The sequence below is a fragment of the Nycticebus coucang genome, chromosome 9 (assembly GCF_027406575.1).
Source record: "Nycticebus coucang isolate mNycCou1 chromosome 9, mNycCou1.pri, whole genome shotgun sequence".
NCBI lineage: Eukaryota > Metazoa > Chordata > Mammalia > Primates > Lorisidae > Nycticebus > Nycticebus coucang.
The window spans coordinates 31,799,979-31,820,319 of record NC_069788.1 but is presented as its reverse complement, the minus strand read 5'-3'; the positions used below and the strand labels follow the sequence as shown (position 1 = coordinate 31,820,319).

Genomic DNA, 20,341 nt, shown 5'->3' with positions numbered 1-20,341 from the left:
CAGGAGAGAACAGAGTTCTGCATGGTTAAGCTGCTCTTGTGTGCATTTATGTAACTCATAGCTAAACCTACTCTTAACTAATGTTGACATTGAATTCAACTTTTCATTTTCAAATAAATGTTACTTTTGAAAGACTCCTTGAATGCAAGATAGCTGTTGGAAAAAAAAAATGATGCAAACTTAACTTTTAAAAATTCCAGATTTAAAATTCTGACTTGATCCCTTCCCTCTGACTCTTCTCTTCTTTTTCTTCCCATTCCATCCTGTCCCTCTTCTACTCCTTTCTCTTCACCACCACTTTCCCATTCAGGATACGAGTCCTGCTTTCCTTCGCCAGGCCCTCTGCCAGATCAATTGGCTGGCTTGTAGGATTAGAAAGAGGCAATTCAATTCCCATTCACTCCCTTGGCCAGGAGCCTGGTTCAATGAACTATGTGTATTATTACATGTTCACAGCTGGCTGCTCCTCCACCAGCAAGCTCAGCTCACCACAGCAAGACTCTATACAAGGAAGGAGAAAAGGGTCCCCTCCTTCAGAGCTCTGTCGCTCAGACTCAGTATCAAGTGAGTCCATGCTAATGGTTTTCCATGCCCCCAAACTGAGTGTCTTTACTTATCTTACTCCCAATTACAATGTGACATTCCTGGGCTCTCTTTGTTGCTGCAGGCATCTTTATTGCTGACACCATTTTCAGTAGCTTCTGCGACCTGTATTTGCCCTTTTAGATACTTATTGGCTTCTCTGAGCCCTTGGTATAAACTTCTTTCTCATCATCTCAGTTCTCAGCTTTCTCTTGGGCAGATGTCTTGTGGACTGACTGATGTTGGACAAGAGCATAGAGAGGAACTTCTATCAGCTAAATTAGCTGGAAAATTCATCAGCTGTACTGACTGTTCCATCTGTCACCAGTTAAATATATTCATTGTGGAAATAACATTTAAAGATATTCTTCAGACTTAAGGTGTAAGGGAGAAAATAAAAATATTTGATATAGAGACTTCTCCAGTGTTTTAGGCAACACAGTCTCATTTTCTTTACAGGTTTTCTTCCTCCTAATTTCCATGACTCAGTATTATATTATATACTCTATTAAGTATTGAATATAAATTCTATTATTGTCTTAACACAATAATTAAGTAAATGAGGTGAAACCCTATATTAGCTAATTTGATCTAAGCATTCCAAATTGTACATAAAATCCGCACATTGTACCCCATAAATGCATTAATGTATACATGTTCTATGTGTTTATGACTTAATTAAAAAATAAAAGAATGCTAGTGGCCTTTACTCTTCCCACAAACACAACCAAAGATCTCATGGCCCTACACAAGTTTGTTTTTCCAGGATATTTATATTTAAAAATAAACAACTTGTATAAGTCAGAAATTAAACAAATGTATGTTGGCTCGACCCCTCTGTCATTTCCAACCAGACAACTGCGGGTTAAGGAAAAAAAAAAACCCTCCTGCTGTCATTGTGCTCTCCATGTAGCATAACCAGACGGAGTTATTTCCATGCCCTTCATTTGATTCCTTTTCTGGCTCCAAACGCTAAAAGCATGGATAATGTCTAATTTGTGATTTATATTTCGTGTTAATGATAATGGTGACTATAAAATCATTGTAAATGATAGAGGCTCCTTGTTAGGTTTTTCTCATCTCAACTTTTATTTGTTGCACATAAAAATGAATTTGAACATGTAAGAATGGTTCATTGCAACGTTTGAAGAGGTTCCCTGGAATCAGCTGAAGTGAACAATGAATGTCACCTCAGTCCTCTTTTATTTTATTTATCTATTTTTGAGACAGAGTCTCACTCTGTCATCCTGAGTAGAGCGCCATGGCATCATAGCTCACAGCAACCTCAATCTTATGGGCTCAAGTGATCTTCTTGCCTCAGCCCCCCCAGCTGAGACTACAAGCACCTGCCACAATGTCTGGCTAGTTCTTCTACTTTTTAAATAGAGATAGGGGTCTTGCTCTCACTCAGGCTGGTCTTGAAGTCTTGAGCTCAAGTAATCCACCTGCCTTGGCCTCCCAGAGTGCTCGGATTACAGGTGTGAGCACCCCAGTCTCTTGGCATGTGTTCTTTGTCCAAGCTAAGGGCAGTGATTCCTTGAAATTCTCTGCTTTCTGCGTGACACTGCACAGTAATGGGCAGAAGGCTAACATCACTAACAAAGTGTGAATACAGCACAGAAACTATCTCTGGATGGTCAGAGCTCCCTTGAGCTTTCCAGTTCTTAATATTTCCAACTGTCTATGTTCTGTTTCTTGTCTGCTGAATCCTTTATTCCCCAATTTCTACATGGAATTCAAATCTCTTTGTCAGTGTCACGAGCTAGCTCTTCTGAGTTCAACCCCTCCTGAGCTGCCATCTCAGCTGCTCAGCCAGATGCTTGGTCCAGGGCATCCTGGCCAGGGCTGTCCTGCTGCTGCCCAGCAGGTGAAGTCAAGGCTATGCGGAAAAGTCCAGAGAGACTCACTTTAGCATGAACATCAGAGAGGAGCGAGGTGTATAGCAGGCTAGTTCAGGTTATTATCAAAGTAGAGATTATAACTGGCATGGAGGCATTCAAAATAAGGGAGTAGGTGCTGAGGTTAAGGGCGAGTGGGTAAAGACCCCAGAGTGAATCTAAGCTTGTCGCTTCCTTTTCAAGTGCCTTGGACTGATTTCTGAATCCCTCTGAGTCTCAGTTATCTCACTTGTAAAATGAAGATCCTAATAGCTCCCTTACAGACCTGTGAGGATTACAGAAGATAAGGTATCTGACCCACTTGGCACAGTGCCTGGCCCCTGATATGCATTTTCTAACTGGTAGCTAGAAAGAATAGGTTCAAGAACTTTGATCTTGGGCTTCCAAGGAATTTTCACGGAGGCTTTGTTCAGAACCAGCCAAGAGCAGATTGTAATATTTTCAATCAAGGAACACAAATACAATCCTTTGAGTCTAAAGTTTTTTCTCCTTTTCTTTCACTCAATGAAGCCCCTGACCAAATGTTGCTCCCCAGAGAGACCCTCCCCACACCACCCCATGAAGGACGGTTCTTCCCGTCAGTTTCTTTCCCTTTATCTTGATTTGTTTTTCTTCATAACACTTGTAACCAGGTGTTGTCTATATAGAGGGGGTGCCAAAAAAGGTACACACATTTTAAGAAAGGAAAAACTGTATGAAAATTGTACTATTCCAGTAACATTTGACTTCTGCAATTATAAGAGGTGCTTGACTATGACTTATGTTCATCTTTTGTTATAGGCATATACTAAGTATGACAATTTTAATACTTTTTTTCTTTCTTAAAATGTGTACACATTTTTGGGCTCTGTGTATGTGCTTTATGTGATAGCTGGGGGTGCTGTCCCACGCGTGTTGAAACTTCATGAAGAAAGAGACTGGTTTATTTCTGTATTTCTAGAACTCAGGAAAATGTGAGATACAAAAAAGGGTTCATGATTATTTGTTGAGTGAACTCAGATAAATCATTTATTCCTGCTTCATGTTTATGAATCTATGGTTCTTGTTAGACTTAGACGTATCACTGCTAGGGTATTTTCTTTGTATTCTTAGTTTTCTTGGCCATAAAATTTCTGCTTCTTCCTTTTTTTTCCATCAGCACTGTGTTTTACTTTTTGGGGGAGAGGATGAGGAGGAAGGAGCAAACCCAGGGTCTTACTGGCATCTCCAAAGCATATGAGACCTCCGGTAGGACAAAGACGGGATGAGGTGGCCAGGCAAATCAGATGGAAGAGCCACAAGATTCTTTGTTTCTACTGATTTCTATAATAAAAGTGATACAATGGGTAAGAGACTAGCACAAGGTAGTCAATAAATGTCAGTTGCATTTTCTAACTGGGTTCCCTACATTATACCTTAACATCATCACCCTTCTCCTCTCAGGGAATCAAGCTCACCTGGAAAACTTGGGAACTAAAAGCCCGGTGCAGTTTGGGTAATGCAGTTAGCTAACTATCTTCCCCTCTTCCCCATTCTACTGTGCCAGGGAGGGGCCCAGAGTAGAAGTGGCTGCCCTATGGTCTAGCCAGCTTGTTCCGTCTGCCAGAGCCTACATGCAGGGTTGTGGGCTGCACAATTCTTCAGTGCACAGTCCTATCCTTTCGGCGGTGCTAACTGTAGGGAGAGAAGCAGACACGCATGCTGATTTCATGGGCTGTTTTCAGGATCGCCAGCCTTGCTGGAGATCATTCTCAGTGAGATCTTGGTCCCCTTCCTGACGCCCTGCTCGATGTGCATCACAGTCTGGAATCACCTAGTAGTAAGGCCTTGTCTCCTCGATGGTAAATGAACTCCAGGAGGCTTCTTCAGTGTGACATTTTGGGGAAGAAACTGGGTCAGCTCATCCTTGTAGTCTGGGTGGTGTGCCCTCTCACAAGGAGGAATCTATGCTGGGGATTCTCACAGGCAGGCAGGAAAACCACCGGGCAGTCCTCTGAAGGAAAGTGGCCATCCATCTCAGGCAAGGCCCTTGTCAGCAGACCGGCCTCTGCCCCCTCAGACAGCACTCCCTGCCAGTTCCAGAATTTCCTCTTTAATACATGGCACTAACTCATGCCATCAAAGCAAAGAGGCTGCTCTATAGAGGACCTGAAAGTCCCTTTTAGACTTGCTGCAGTCCTAAAAAAAGGCCAGAAGTATCACAACTGCTTAATTTTTTGCATGTCTCATCTCTCAGATCCCATGACCTGTGGCAACAGCCACAGAGGTGGGACTTTGCAGGGGTCTGTGACTTTCTCTGTTGAAGCCCAAAGAGAAAGTTTTAGCCACTCCTTCCCTCTCAGTGAATTGCAGGCCTCTCCTTCCCATCAGATGCAGCCCACTGCTTACTCTACTTTCAGTTTCAGGGGTGGCTTATCAGGGCTTGTTTTCCAACTGGCTCCCTGTACCATATGCCTCCTTTATCTCATCATTCTTCAGCCAGGCAGGGAGCCGGGTTCTGGGGATGGATTACTGGAGCTTTCTGCATTAATGAGCAATTTGTTGTGCAGAGGCTGCAGCTTTACCTGGGGGCTGGCGGGAAGGGCTTCCAGGAGTCTTGCGTACTAGACTCCTGTCCATTTTCCTCTTTCTGTTGAGCCTAATAAACTCAACACAGCTGCATTCAAAGGTGCCAAAGCTCTACTCATCTGTGTCATCAAAGGACATGTGAAGGACGTCCTCACCTCAACACTGCAAATGAAATTGTGCAGGATCCTTGGCAAGGCATTGAGGTGAAAGTCCCTTCTGCAGTTGAGGAGTGAAGGTGAGTGCCCGAGACTGACAGTGGCCAATGCATCAATGCCTCCCCTGGCACTTGGCATGTCCACTTTTTAAAGCTTTATATACATACATATTTTTTCCTAAAGAGATTACTAATATATGCTATATCATTCTAATGGGATACAACTGTTTCTGAGAAAAATGCCACTTGTTTGTTAAAATCTGGTATATTACTTTTCATGTCTTAGTGATAGTGCATGTCTGTTTTTCTGTAATTTAAATCCTAAAGAATGAAACTGAGTAGGTTATCCATAAAATACTCAATGCATTTCTATTCACAGTATGGTCCTTGGATATGTAACATGATCCTGACATGGGACTGTGTTAGAAATGCAGACTTTCAGGCCCCACTCAGCGTGCATCCAATCGGAGTCTGCACTGCAGACTGTTCATACGCATGTTGTAGGCTGTGAAGCACTGGTCTCATTATTTTGAGATTCTATGATTATGTTTCATAGGTGAAATAATATCCTACTCTAATATGCAAGCAATAGCGTGTAGTAAAAAATGCAGATCTGAGTTTGAGTTTTTAGCTCCATCACTAATAATCTTTGGGCAAATAACCTCAGTTTTCTAATCTGTACTGTGAAGAAAATGACATTTGCCTTCAGAGTAGATGTGGAGATTAAAGGTTATACTGTATATGTCAAGCATTAGCATACACAATGTCTGGCACTAAAACCTGATAACGATGATCATTATTTCATTAACATCTCTATAGTTAGCGGAGTTTTGAAGCTCTTACTTGCACTTGTTTGAAGTTCATCTTGTGGGAGGGTAGCAGCCTTGTCTGAATTCCCTTTACCTTGCCTATTATTTGGGTGACAGAGAAAAATATCATCTTTTAATCTGAGTGATATAAGACGCAATGTGAAAATCAGAACTGGATCCCATATAAAAAGGGACAGGAGAAAACCACTCTTAATATTAAGAGTTAAGTATTGGGGGCTAATTCTGACTCTAATTCATCATCTTCCATGTACAATCTCAATTCACTTAGATGAAAAGATGGATATTTTACCAGCATTTTCCATGTAAACACTGTGTGGCCCAAGGGACGTGAGGAGGGGCTCCCTCATCCAGTGGTTCCGTGTTCCCAGTTTATACCTGACTGGAGATTTCCAGTTGAATGAGTCTTAAATAACTTCTCTAAGGGCAGTAAACAAAGCCTATTAAAATAATTTTGAAAGGAGCCATTTCTTATCTAAGATGAGTACAGCATTTTCATTCCAAGTTTAGCAAGGAATAGTTTCTACAACTCGTACTGTCAATTTTTTTTTCCATAAATAGAAATGTCGGTGAAAATGAAACCAAGACTTGTAAAGGAACGATGAATCTGAAGGTGGAAACCTAAGTATAGGGAAGAAATTCTGAAAAAGGTCTTTCTAAACTACTGAGGAAAGAAAATAGCTCAAATTAATTTTAGCATTTTCTTTAGTTTTCAGTGATTTGGATTAAACTCTATCAATGAATAACGGCCTGCCGCTTAACTGATCCCCTTTCTAGTAAAAATTCAACCTGAACACTGTTACTTCCCTGAGGACTCCCAGTCATGAAGAATTGATCTCCTCCATCTTTATTGCAGAACCAAGCTGTGTATATAACTTTATGATATTATGTTACATAGAATTATATATTACATTGTAGCATCAATCCTGCTATTTTGCAACTTCTGTTTACATTCCTGCTTATCTTAATTTTGAGCTCCATAGAGAGAGGAAACATGTCTTAATCATCTTTACCTCCCAGGGACTAAGGCAGGACTTGGTACAGATGATAATAAATGTATTTTTAATGTTGAATGAGTGAATGCATGTGCAAGGTATCAATACTAATAATATAAGAAATGTATTAATGATACAATGGTGCTTTAGAGGAGAAAAATAAGTAATCAAGCCTTTCCCACATTGGTGTCAAAATTTCTAAACAAAAACAATTTGAGCTGAAGCTAGCCACATACAAGGTATTGAGACATTTTCCAAAAGTAGTGTTCTAAATGGAGTTGCATTTTGAATGAGGTTATTAGTATTAAAATCACAAACTGGTACCCAATATTTCCTCTTAATAATTAGACAATTTAATGTAGATTCCTACCAAATGTTATGTCACTACCTTGATATGCAAAATCTTTCTTATATAAACAGTATAAAATGAAAAAGACTGGCAGAGCAAGTCAAGTGATCCACATAGAAAAGAAAACTCACACACCAAAGCGAAAACGTTCACCTGAGCTATGGATTACAATGAGAAGGAAGATTGAGTGGAAGTACAAAATTCTACCTTAAAATAAAACATTAACATAGGTTACCAAATATCAAGATCCCAGCTGCACCTGGCTGGCAAGTTATTATTTTTAACCTTTACATTCATGTGTAGTAAAGTCCTAAGAGGAGAGGGTATCTGCTAAGCCCCAAGGGATGCTTCTGCAGCAACTCATTGCAATTCTTCCTTCCCGAAACTTGTGAGCACTTTGAGTTGCTGCCTATTTCCACAGAAAAGAACTCGAGCCCTTTCATCTTTCAGTAGGTAAAACAGTTGTAAACTCTAACAAATCACCACTGCATTTTGGTTGGTGACACTCCGGTGCCATATACATCTACAGCGGTGAGATTGTGAATTTCCAGAGAGAAACTCTGGGCTGTTGCAGGGGTTTGAGTCATTGCCTGGGAAGCAGGGTCTTGCATGCTCTGGCGCTGTTTTGTAGATGATTTGTGGACATTCACAGAGTGGGCAACAATTTGTATGCCACCGAAAGCCACTACGACAGTCTTGCCACTGCCAGATATTTATTACAGTTCTTTCTGGCTTCTTTCACTTTCCATTTTGCCCTCACGGAGACATCTACACTCCCCAGAGATCTGTGAATCAGAGGCCCTGCCAAGCTCAGCCACTGACTCCGGCTTCTTTTCCAGCTTTTCTACAGCTGCTCTGATTCACTCTTTCTATGACAAAGCATAAAGAGTCTAAAATAAGAAACTCATTACACCATCTTAACTCCAAACTTGCTTTGATTAGTTCCTTTGACCCCCGGGCCCGGTGGTTGAAGCTGTGTCAGTGGCCTTAAATCAGCTGTCAGAAAATAACATGATTTTTTTCTAATGCAGATGGGAAAGGAAGAAAAGAGGAAGCAGTGAGTGGGCAGAGAAGCCCAAGTCCTTTGAAAGGGTAAAAAAGGCAGATATTGCAAACATATATCAGTATTTTAGCATTCAGCTACATTAAATAATTCCAAATATCCATTCCAATTAGATAAAAATTTTACTTTTTACACAGATGTTTGGGTTCTGATACAAAGTCTATAAAAGAGACATAGGTTTTTGTTTTTCATTTCAGTTTAATATGAGGGTACAAACGATTAGGTTACAACATTTGCATTCGTCTGGCAAAGCCCAAGTTGTAGCTGAGCGCTTCTCCCAGGGGGCGTGCTGTATATCCTTATAATGTGCCCAATAGGTGAGAGTTTACCAATCTACCTCCCTTCTCTCTACTCACTTAAATTTAATTATTTTTCTTATGTGTGGGCTTGTAGTTGTTTTTCTAATGGTTTCATATTAGTATTGAGTACATTGGATTCTTGCTTCTCCATGCTTGTGATACTTTACTAAGAAGTGTGTGTTCCAACTCCATTCAAGTTAATATAAAAGATGTAAAGTCTCCATCTTTTTATGGCTGAGTAGTATTCCATGGTTCACATATACCACAGTTTATTCATTCATTCATGTGTTTTTGGGCACTTGGGCTGATTCCACATGTTGGTGATAACAAATCGAGCTGTGATAAACATCCTGGTGCATAGGGACATGGATTGTTAAAGTTGAATTTCCCAAAATAAGGTTCTTAGATTTCACAACATCAATCCTTAACTCAAAACTTAGCTATCTTTGCTTACAAGATCGTCATATTTCTGTGTGTTCCTAGGTACATATTCTCAGAGATGCATGACAAATATTAAAAACCTATTTTTAGGAGATTTTCTTCCTAGAAAACCAAAAATAAAGCCTTTGTGAGAGCTGGGAATGATGAGAAGGTACACAGAGTTATGTGAAAATATATATTTCAAGTGGGAGGTTCTGCAGCAGCTTGGAGTTAGAGTTGGCACCTTTACATCACGTAGGCAAGGTTCTGGAGACGCTTCTGCTTTTGTATTATAAATATCAGTATTACAGAGGAGTTGATGCACTCATGAAGTGTGTATTATACTTACTGATTTTCCTTTTAGCTATTTGTGGAGGAGTACGGGATGAGGAAGCACCAGACCTTGTTTGCCATAAGAAAAACCTTCACAGAATTGTGAGTGGATATGTATTTCTGTATTACTTTTTGGTCTCGATTGTTTGAAAATGGTTAAGCCTTCAGAGACCGAGAGAAGTGACAGCTTGGGTAACTCAGGACACACGGCTTTCCTGTTTGCATCATTCAGAGAATTTAGGCAAATGCGAATACAACTTTGACCTCCCCCGCCCCCCTTCCAGGTATAATGACATCCAACTTCCTCTTTCTCCTTAATGGAGCATGTCTTTGAACTAACTAGCTGATAATGCTTCCTAATCATGTCCTCTGTGATGGGCTGGGCAGCCCTCTTTTAATTAAATTCCTTGAGGAAGGGAACTCTGTCTAATAGCTATTTTTGAGCTCCTTAAAGAGCTAGCCAGAATTACCCAATAAATATAATAATGGGGGGTATTTTTATAATTTTATTCAGCAAGAAAATTTTCTTCTTTTTTCTTTATTATTAAAGCATAGCTGTGTACATTAATGTGATCATGGGGCACCATACTCAGGTTTTGTATACCATTTGACATATTCTCATCACACTGGTTAACATAGCCTTCCTGGCATTTTCTTAGTTACTGTGTTGAGACATTTATGTTCTACATTTAGTAAGTTTCACATGTATCCTTGTAAGATGCACTGGAAATGGAGAATCCTCAAATAACTCAAATTAGACCTCCCATTTGATCCTGCAATCCCATTACTAGGCATCTACCCAGAAGAAAAATAATCATTTTCTCTCAAAGACATTTCCCTAGACTGTTTATGGCAGCTCAATTTACAATTGCCAAAATGTGGAAACGACCTAAATTCCCACCAACCGAAGAATGGATTAACAAGTCATGGTATATGTATACCATGGAATACTATTCAGCCATTTAAAAAGATGGAGACTTTACATCTTTTGTGTTAACCTGGTTTGAGCTGGAACACTTTCATCTTAGTAAAGCATCACAAGAACAGAGAAGCAAGAATCCAATGCACTCAATTCTAATATGAAGGCAGCATATGAGCTAATACAAGTGGAGGATCAGGGAATGAGGGAATGGGGAAAAGGGAAGAGGGTGGGGGAAGGGGGTTACAGTGTATGGCACATTTCTTGGGGGGCAGGGCACAATTATAAGAGGGACTTTACCTAACAAATGCAATCAGTGTACCCTGAATCTTCATACCCTCAATGAATCACAAACAGTAAAAAAAATAAAATAAGTATTCATTTTAAAAAATGTCATTAGGATGTATTTTCTATTATTAGAGAGAATGAGATTGGTTCCAAAACCACAATGGCAAATAGGCAATATTAGAAAGTATTCATTGCCCATAGCATAGAAAGCTGGCAGAGGTGTGGTGGGGTAGGAGGGAGTCCGCTACCCTTTTGTGTAAAAGAAGGACTCCTAGAAGGAGCCTGTCCACAAAACTGTGGGTAAGGCAGGATCCAATTACAATAGGGAATGACAAGGGAATAGAATACACACTTTCGTCCCTTGCGATTCTTAAAACAGTTATTTCTCAGTTGCGGGAAGCTGGTCTGGATTCTTGGGAGAACATCGCATCCTGTGTGTGCAGACAGTACATGAACTATGACCTCTGAGCTACTCACCTCTTTTGCCATCCTTAAACTGCCAATCAGGTTTTCCTGGGTGGGTGGTCTTCAAGTGTGCCTCCTCTGACATGCGTGTTAGACTGCTTCTGCATTCCACCTCCCAAACCTCTACCTGTTTGCAGTTACCTAGAAAAAATACTGGAAGGTTTGTGTGTACATGTGCTTGGGCATGCATGTTACAGAGTGATTTCACAATGGGGCTGGAATTAAAGTTGAGATAACACAGTGGCATGAATTGATTTTAATCAAAAGTTAATTGTGTTTGTCAATCTGTAAATGTTGAGATTGCTGGTCCTGCATAGCATGGATACTTGGAAGGCACCTTGGATACTGGGGAAGGAGTGAAGTATCATAGTCTCTGTCAAGGAGGAATGCCAAGGGGGCAGAAGCAAGAAGCTGGAAAGAGAGAGGCCGAGAAAGACTGCCCAAGAGTCCTTTGAGTGTCTGACGATTTTGCCCTGCAGACTCCTGGAAATAAGAGCATCCTTCAGAATATTTTGGTTTATTTGACACTGATCTTATATAAGAGAACATCTTTCCTAGGAGGTTCATTAACCATGTCCCAGGGTCCCTGATTGAGGGACTGGCAGCATCCTGCTTAGTAGCCCTGACTCACGGCAAATGTGAGGGAGGGGGAGGATCCACCTACATCTACAGTGGTCCAAAATGGTCACTGGCCTCACTCTGGGCAGCCTCCCTGTTCTCAGTCAGTCAATAGCTTTGGGTATTACCATGATGCACATAAATATCATCAGGGTCCAGTGGGAGTTGTGTCTATGCACTTGGCAATTTTTGATGAGTTTTTCTATATTTGGAAAGAGAAGAGTTTCTATATGGACAAATATAGCATTTAGGCTGCACAGCAAAAGCCAAGTGTTTCAAAAGGCAGCTGAAAGGCTAAGAATTAAATGCATGAATAAAGGAGCACATTTGTGGTGGAAATTTCAGATGGAGAAAAACAGATAAGTGCATAATGATTACTGTTTGACTGAGGAGCATTTAAATGATCCCTTTACTTGTTATTAAAACGCTATGTGCTTTTAAGGCATATTTTCCATGTATGAATATGCTTGAAAATGAAGATGAAGAAACAAATTCCTGTTTTTATGTAGGCTGTGTTTTCTTTGAATAAACACAGATTCTTCCTTCACCCTGAAGCTGATAAAAGTGTCATTAGCATAATGATGGCATAACAATATCAAGAATAGTAATGCTCATCTCTTAGGGGCCGGAGAAATTTCCTGCATAGCTTTTCATAAATCCTCTCAAAGTGGCTGTTGTGGGGATGGAGAGCAGCCAGTATCATGGTGATTTTTACTGGTGAGGAAATTGAGGTCCAAAGTGATGTGACCCAGGACCACACTGAAGAAATCCACATAATTCCACAATATGCAGAAGTGGACCAAAAATTTTACATACCACGGGAACTGCTTCTATCTGGCCTTCCAGCATTGTTCTATACACAGAAACTCCCTCCTTGTGGAAACACTCGGGCTTAGCTTCCATTCCTGTTTCCTTTTGTCTCTTCATTGCAGAAGGCCCAGGGCATGGTGGTGACACACATCACCTCTGCAGCCAAGCTAACTACTGCCTTTGTTACCTATGAGATCCCACACAAGTGACCGGTCCTTTCTTGGTCCTCATCTGAAAAGGGGGATTATAATAGTAACTACCTCAGGAATTGCTGGGAGGATTCACTGTTGCTCTGTGTAAGGCACTTAGAACAGTACTGGGTGCAGGTCAGACCTTGAATGCATGTTAGGTAAGGAAAATCACTCGTTGCTTTCTGCTTTCCCTCAGATTTTATTTTCCAATAGGTTCAAGCTCTTTGTAGTCCTATAAACTCATCGCACAGCATATTTACTTGCATGCTTTTGCTCCTGATGTTTTCTCTTTCTGAAAGTTTCTGCCCTCTTGGACAAGACCTCTTCCCTGCATAGCTCCCACTTCTGATTCACGCGACAGTGCCCCATGGGTATTCCTATTAGAGCATTGCTTGTATTGTACACAACCTGGCGGGAAGGAAGCTGGTCATAGCTGGCACGCACTGGTCCTTGACTTCCATCAGCCTTCTCTCCGGGCTCCTCTTCTCTCTGGCCAATTCACCTTAGTTGCCTTTTTGGATGCTCTTTCTCTGTCTCCTATTCCCAGGGCATTTTTACAGATTCTTTTCTTTTCTCCATAAATGCTCTTCCACTCCCAGATACTCTCTTTTACACCTACAATTGCAAAGGCCTAAACTGACCATTTCTAAGCCTATTTCTAGATCATTCTTTGAAGCTTCCAACCCACATGATCAAATGGTTACCACAGTCTCTCTGCTTGCATATTCCAAAGGCAGCAGAAACTCAGTGTGTTCAGAATTGCACTCAGTATCCCCTCCACTTTTCAAAACTTACCCCAAAGCACTCAGTCACCCGAATTTTCCTCTGGGATGCAATGTTCTCAAAAACTACCCCTCGCTCCTGTTGTTGTCCCGTCTCCCATCAAAACCTCAGCCTATCTCAGCAGGGTATCAGGGAAGCTGACTGAATATATCAGTTAACAAAGTCATGGGATAGGGGTCCCTCTCACTCCTCCTGGGAATATTTTCTTATTAGCCCAAATAAATCTACAATGTTAGAATTCCAGTTGTTAAGGAGAAAAATTTTAGAGGCATCGCTCTTAAATTATAAATTCAGGTTACTCCTGGAAGGCTCAAACTGGATGATTAGTTTTGGGATTTCTTTTTCTTTGTTGAAAACTAGACTTTCATTCCTTTCTTTCATCTCTCTGCTTCCAGAGCTTTTTCCTACCTATAGTCTTAAAAGAGGTTCTGTTTTGCTCCTTTGTATTTTTCCAGATCAGATAAGACTTGACTCTTAAATTTTCCTACTTCTCTTCAGTTTTGTTTTTATGTGAGCCTGAAGTCTCCTAGACCCTGGAAGAGAAAATCTGAGTGGCTGTGAACACAGGGGCTAGACTATAGTGAGCAGCTACCTATAGCCTGCAGCTCCTCAAAAGCTTGTTGATCAAACAAAAGGTACTAAAGCCCTCATTGCAGTAACACTCCAAGAATTTAACATTCACTTTAGAACTACTAAATCCTGCCCTCTCAAATACATTAACATTTCCAACTTTGCTGAATCTATTAGTAACGGATTAGTAATAATTATAATTTGTTTTCATGCTTGCTCCTAAAAATGCATTTGGAGTTATTTAAAGAGACAAAAATAATAGAATAAGAGAATAAATGTGGGAAAATAAGGCTGAATAATAAGTAGGCAGTGCAAAAATACTAAGGGTGTTGAAGAAAATTATTCAATGGTGGTAAAGAACAGTAAGAGAGACTTCTCAGGATATAGGACCTTGCTGTTGGAGGAGAAAAATCAGGCTCAAATCTGAATACAATAAGAAAAAGTGGGAATTTATGGCTAATAAGCAAAATGGTGTCAGTGGATGAAAAATACTAAGAGGAAACATCAGGGGAAAAGGGATTCTGGTTGAGCCAACTGCACAGGGTTCTTGCTGAAGGCAGGTCATGGTGTTAAAGTATAGAGTGTAGGGGAGAAAGAATCTGATGAGAATCAAAGGTAGGGGATTTTTGCTAAACCAATGCAGCAGGAATTTTGCTAAAACTGGACTAAATGAAATAAAGGCAGTGCCCAAGGTTGAGCCTAGATAAAAAGTGAGCTCAATGGAGGCTGACTCAAGTTCAGTGAAAGGAAAGAGTCTTTGTTGAGGGCAGAGATGAGGGACAGAAGTGGAGCAAAAATAAGCGTTAGAGGCTTCCTGTGGTTGGAATAAGGGTATTAACACCATAAATTACAAGAATGGGATTCATGGTGTTCACATGATAAAAAGTACAACTTCTTGTTTGTTTATTTCTTGACACTTGAGAGATTTTTTTATTTCCTAAAGGCTTCATGGTATGATATAGTAACCTATATTCAGTGCAATATTTTTCAGTAACACCAATGGTGACTTTTATAAGGCTTCTTCTTAGAATGGCTTGCAATGTAACAGGTGGCTCAAAGTCAAAGCCAAGCTAAAGAAAGGCACAGTTCTGAAGGGCCCATAAATTCTGGTATAAACACAAGGCTAGCTATGTGTGGACTATGCAGATAACCTGAGTTTGGAGTCCAACTTTGCCACTTTCTGGCTATAAGCCATTGGACAAATTATCTCTTTTCTATAGTTGTAAATGAGAGTAATAATCTTATCTCTCTCATAGTTTTATTATGTAGCTAAATGAATTGATATGCAAGGCCTGACAATTAAGTTCATGAACTCATCCTAGAAAAAGTGCTACATACTGTGTTGCTGACTATCTCTGTGTCACCTTTGAAGTACTTCCCTTGGGAAGGTCTGCATCAGGACCACTGCCTAGTCCACCCTTCAAATCAATTTTGGAACTCTTTTTCTGGAATGATCATTACCGTTGTCATTGTATAAGTTCTGACAATCAAGTTCATCAACTTACACTGGCAGCACTGTACAAACAACTTGGGAAGGGTTCACAACCTTTGTCTATCAGTATCTCACACCTGTGTTCTTGATGATGTGTGGCAGTGTCTTCCTGAGTGATGTTATTGTTGTTGTGTGTTTTTGTGTGCTATGTGATGAAATTTCTGGTCATTCCAGGAAAAGAATTCAAAATGACCTTGAGGGTGGACTAGGTGCTGGCACTGGTGCACAGCTTCCCAAGGGGAGTACTTAGAAGGCAACTGTAGTGATATTCAGCAATGAGGTACCACTTTTCCTAAGATGAGTTTGTGATCTTGTCAGACCTTGTATGTGAAGGCTTGGATTAGTGCACTGGGACAAGGTTTTCAGTATTCATCAAAGGAAGAAGGTGTAGAATATCTATGAAAAAAGACTTTCACATTATTTAGGCCACACACACAATAAATAGCATTTCGTGCTGCTGTACTTTTGATTACAGTCAGGAAGTAAGAGTTTGAGGTTATACTTTCTGATGAGAACCTAGCCTGCAGAAATTCTGTGTGGCTGATTAAAGGAGAAATTGTCTGCTTTGATAATCAGCACTGTAGAAGGCTGGTTGACACCTATAATCATTATAGATGGAGCCTAATTGAACACATGATGACAGAAGGCCATCCCTTACATGAACTCCATAGATACTTTAAATTACTTCAGTTTTTTTTTTTTTATAAGGCAAGCATGGAATACAGTTTATTGAGGAAGAGAAAGGTAGGTTTACAGAGTAAGAGCAAGATATACATTCACCACAGACAGTGAACAGGTCTCCATTGCCAGGGCAAGTAGGCAAAGAGGCAAAGAGAACGTAGATTCACTTTTAAGAGGAAGCATGGAAGTAAATGTTACCTGCTACTGGATATTCTATGAGGTATTCTTGTGAATTCAGACGTTTCTCAGGAAAAAGTTCTGGGTTCACCGCTAAGATACACACAGATCAAGGACCCAAATTCTGTGCGATAGAGAGAGCTTGGATGAAATCATTTTAAAATTATTGGAATTTTCTAAGTGAATATAAATATTTACTCTTTCTGACCATAAACCACAATAACAAACCAGAAAACATTTTAAGTGCTGTGAATCTTGAATGGATCCTGCAAGATAGACTGGATTCAAATATATATGTCAATGATTGAGGTTTGATCTGCTAGGTAGAGCAGTAGGAAACAAGTTAATCAAGTTTTGGAAAATCATGATTTAGGCATTAGATTAGTAACAGAAGTTCATTCTTTTGAAAATCATCAGTGTAAGTTATTCATCAAGGCCAATGTTCATCATGATGGAAAAACGCTTCGTCTACAAACCGCCTTTCTTCTTTGTTTTAAACAGCAACAAAAACTTACCTGATGTTTATATTATTGTTCTAAACTGCTAATCACTTATTTTGATTACTATGAATTATAAAAAATGGCTAATTCATAAAATATATCAACGTGTTACTATGTTATGTTTCATTTGATTGTTACGCTTAAAGTCTTAGGGTGGTGTATTTATATATTCTTGGTAGAGTAGCATGGTTATCTGCTTAGTTTGAAACATTTATGTGTGAGTGTATGTATATGTGTGTATACATATATATATATACATATATTATGTACATGTACACCCATGTCACCAAATTCCTCATAACCCTATTACATCAAGCTCTATAACTCTGTGAACTTTCTGGATATTAAATTAAGAAAACAAATTAATGAATTAATGTAATGATTATTTCTACTACATATTATAAATCTAAATCTAGTAGTAACTTAATCTAGTCACATAAAAATACTCATACAAGATCTGACAATTAAATTCACTAACTCTACCTAGTAAAGGTGCTATATACCTCATTACTGAATATCACTATAGTCACCTTCGAAGTAGTCCCCTTGGGAAACTATGCATTGCTGCCAGTGCTTAGTTCACCCTTGAAAGCAATTTTAGAACTCCTTTTCTGGAATGGCCATCAGAGATGTCATTATACAAGGTTTGACAGTTAAGTTCATGAACTCACCCTAGAAAAAGTGCTTTGAAGGGTGGACAAGGCCCTGGTGTCATTGATTGCTACATAGCTTCCAAGGGGAGTGCCTTAAAGGCCACTGTAATTATATTCAGCAAAGATGTTTGCAGCACTTTTTCTAGGATGAAATTGTCAGACATTGTATGTAACTTAGTTGCAAAACACATGCGAATAGTTAAACTTGACTTAGTATGACTGATTCACTTTTCAAAATTCTTTCTTCTGGCTTGGCACTCATAGCACAATGGTTATGGCGCCAGCCACATATACTGAGGCTGGTGGGTTCAAACCCGGCCATGGTCTGCTAAACAACAATGACAACTGCACTGCTCGGGAGGCTGAGGCAGGAGAATCACGTAAGCCCAAGAGTTAGAGGTTGCTGTGAGCCGTGTGACGCCATGGCACTCTACCCGAGGGCAGTACAGTGAGACTCTGTCTCTACAAAAAACAAACAAACAACAAAAAAAAACCAATGACAACTGCAATAAAAAAACAGCTGGGCATTGTGGCTGGCACCTGTAGTCCAAGGTACTTGGAGCTAAGGCAAGAGAATCACTGAAGCCCAAGAGTTTGAGGTTGCTGTGAGCTATGACACCATGGCACTTTACCGAGGGTGACATAGTGAGATTCTGTCTCAAAAAAAAAAGAAAAACCAAAATTCTTTCTTCTCAAGAATCTTAATTAAGATACTCTTAAAACTGTATCTTCTTTATAAAGTCATTGGGACTAATTGAAGTGGCATTCTTCAATAAATCACGTTCCAAGAGCCCTAAATTTTTATATATTCACTCACTCTCTCACCCACTTTAATTCTGTCACCTTTATCTCTTGATGAAGGATATTTGTAAAATTACAAATATTGTTTTTCACTTTTCTCTAAAACCCACACCAATTCTGTGAGGATAGATTTTTAAATAAATTTTTGAACTTCTGGGATATGTACAGTATTATTAACTTATACTTTAAAATATTTCATTTAACTTATGACTAAAATTAAATAAAGCTGTTTCACATAGCAAAGAAAATTCAACTGGAAAAGATCTCATCCAACTGTTTATTTTGTATTGTTCAAAGTGAATCTTTCATTTCCAGTTAAGTTGTTTTTCTGAGTGTGATAGAGTCACAGATTTAGAAATAAGACCTTTGGAAGGAATCTTGCCATGAAATTTAAGCCATCGTGCTTTATCTTGTTACTACATATTGTACAAATATGCAAAAATAATAGCAAGAGAGCCCTTATACATCATATTCAACTTCGTTCTTACATTAAATAAGTGAATTGCAAGATCAACTGGAAAATGTATCACCCTTATGCCATCTCTTCATTTGTGGCTTTAAATTGCATTTAGAGATTTGTTCTTTTGGTGAGTCTAAATTAGTGAAAGAATTAGTATGTTGGAGTCTTTTAAAATGAGAATATGCCATGGAGCACCTTGCATTGTTCAGATGTTCAAATGAACTCAAGACAAGTAACGCCACCTGGCTCTCCCTGTGCCTCCTGCCAGCTCTCTTGTACATCCCCCGCAGGGCTGACTTAATATTTTCTTCCTCTTGCACCAGCCTGCATCAAGGGAGACCTCAAACACTGTGGAAACATTAGAGAGGAATTTGTCAGAACCAATGCAGTTTAATATCTTGGCTTGGTTGTTAGTGTGTTAAACTGGCTCATTTATATCTGGTCTACATTTAATTATGTCTTCAATTTCTTTCATTTATTTAGTCAACAAATATATGTTGCCAGTTAGGCACCTCTACATTAGGTGAGAGCTTATCAAGCCACCCCCTCCCCCAATTTTTGAATTTAATTCTGTTTTTCTCTCATGTGGGCCTTATCCTGATGGTGGGATTGCGAACTAATGCAACCTTTTTGGAAAGAAGTATGGAGAATCCTCAAAGAGCTAAAAGTAGACCTTCCATTTGATCCTGCAATCCCATTATGAGGTATCTATGCAGATGAAAAAAAAATCATTTTACCATAAGGACATTTGCACAAGAATGTTCACCACAGCTCAATTCACAATCACAAAGATGTAGAAACAACACAAGTGCCCATCAACTCACAAATGGATAAATAAACTATTGTATATGCATACAATGGAATACTATTCAGCTATAAAGATGGAGACTTTATATCATTTTTAGTTACCCAGATGGATTTGGAGAACATCCTCCTAAGGAAAATGCCCCCAAAATGGAAAAGCAAGTGTCCAATGTTCTTAATACTATCATGAAGGGTTTATTACAAATCAGACTACCGGACCCCACTCCCAAAAATTTTAATTCAACTGATCTGGGGTGGGGTCTTAAGATTAAGGGTCTTGTTGATGTCACAGGTGTGGAAACTACATTTCAGAAATGTGATCAGGTACATTGAACTACCAAGAATTGGGAGAAGAATAAAATGGGGGAGAGGGACATTGAGTCTTGAGCTAATATTATCAAAAACAAGGGGAGGGGAATGAGTAAGAAGCTGGTGGTAGTGGTTGATCTCAATGAGCTGCTGTGGAGACCACAATGTGATTACAAGGCCACACAAATGTTTGTTTTAATCTTCTCATTCTGCTCTGTATCAGGGATTCAAACTTTTGAAATCAAGCTGGTTTCCTTGGACCAGTTTTAGGTTTGCCTATCTCTGTTTCCTCATCTGTGAGGTTAAGACTTTTATTAGCCCAAATCCTGAAGTTATTGAGAGCATATATGAGT

The 20,341-nt window shown here is 39.6% G+C and overlaps 1 protein-coding gene and 1 pseudogene across 1 annotated transcript in view; both read right to left on the bottom strand.

The window, feature by feature from the left end:
• Positions 1 to 20,341, bottom strand: part of PTCHD4 (patched domain containing 4) — a 217,344-nt gene that overhangs the window by 65,910 nt on the left and 131,093 nt on the right. The gene's annotated exons all lie outside the window — the stretch shown is intronic.
• Positions 4,100 to 4,474, bottom strand: LOC128594105 (PDZ domain-containing protein 11-like; annotated as a pseudogene).